The sequence below is a fragment of the Penaeus monodon genome, chromosome 30, assembly GCF_015228065.2.
Source record: "Penaeus monodon isolate SGIC_2016 chromosome 30, NSTDA_Pmon_1, whole genome shotgun sequence".
NCBI lineage: Eukaryota > Metazoa > Arthropoda > Malacostraca > Decapoda > Penaeidae > Penaeus > Penaeus monodon.
Window position 1 is genome coordinate 18,242,563 of NC_051415.1, and position 1,007 is coordinate 18,243,569.

The following is a 1,007-nucleotide window of genomic DNA, read 5'->3' on the forward strand; positions in this document are numbered from 1 at the left end:
AGTAATCGTTCATTTTGCGTCCGAAACGAGACGTTTTCTAGGTCACTCAAGAGGGTTTACGGGACGTCTTAATCTTAACGCGGCACCGGGCGTCTCGAGGCAAACATTCCGGCACTGGACAAGCCGGGGCGATAATATCCGCATTTAAGTCGCATTTAAAGTCGTCAAGCCCGGTCAGACGGTGACGTCACATGCCAGAAATTGAAAGTGTAAAGCGACACAATTTTATGGCCCTCGGGTTGCAGGCGATGGCGTGTAAGAGCGCGTTTATGGAGGCGCCATATAAATCGTGGACAGGTGTTGGGCCTTGATAAGCCTTCCTTCCTTCCTCGCTCGCTCGCCTGCAAGGGCGTTGGGGGTGGGTGGATGGAGGGGGAGGGAAGGGGTTCGCTGTGGTATGACCGCAAGCAAGGAAGGTTGCCTCATTTCGTGTGCCTTAAGATATGCGATATATAACAGCCGAGGCCTTGGCTAGAGAACATCTCGTTATGGTGCTCATTCGGTAGCTTTGAACATCATAAACATCAAATGATGCGCATTTTACACCCATTCAGGCGCCCAAGGTACTGCCATAATTTGTCAGGCTTACTAGAGTGCTCTCTCCTGCTGCGGAGAGGGCTAGTCAGCCTCAATAGCCCTGAAATCATTCGGAAAGTAAAACCGCAAGTGAAAGCCACATGAAAGAAGGGGTTTTATGGGGATCAGCAAGCGTCCTCATCACTATCAGCTGATATAAAAAAGGAAAAATAACAAAAGCCTTTTTTTTGGCTGAACGACGGATATCAGCATCGGAATAGATGGCAGTCAATAAATGCCAGGGTAATAAAGCTGTCCTTGCAAAACACTGACTCGTGGCCTCAGGATACGAGAGAAATGCAAAGGTAGTTAGTACATACTTGTTAACCTCCTGCTATCAGATAAGTCAGGAAATAAATCAGAGAGAGGGAGCGAGAGAAAGAAATATAAAGTCTGTGAAATTGTAATGTATATGTATATGCAGATATGTT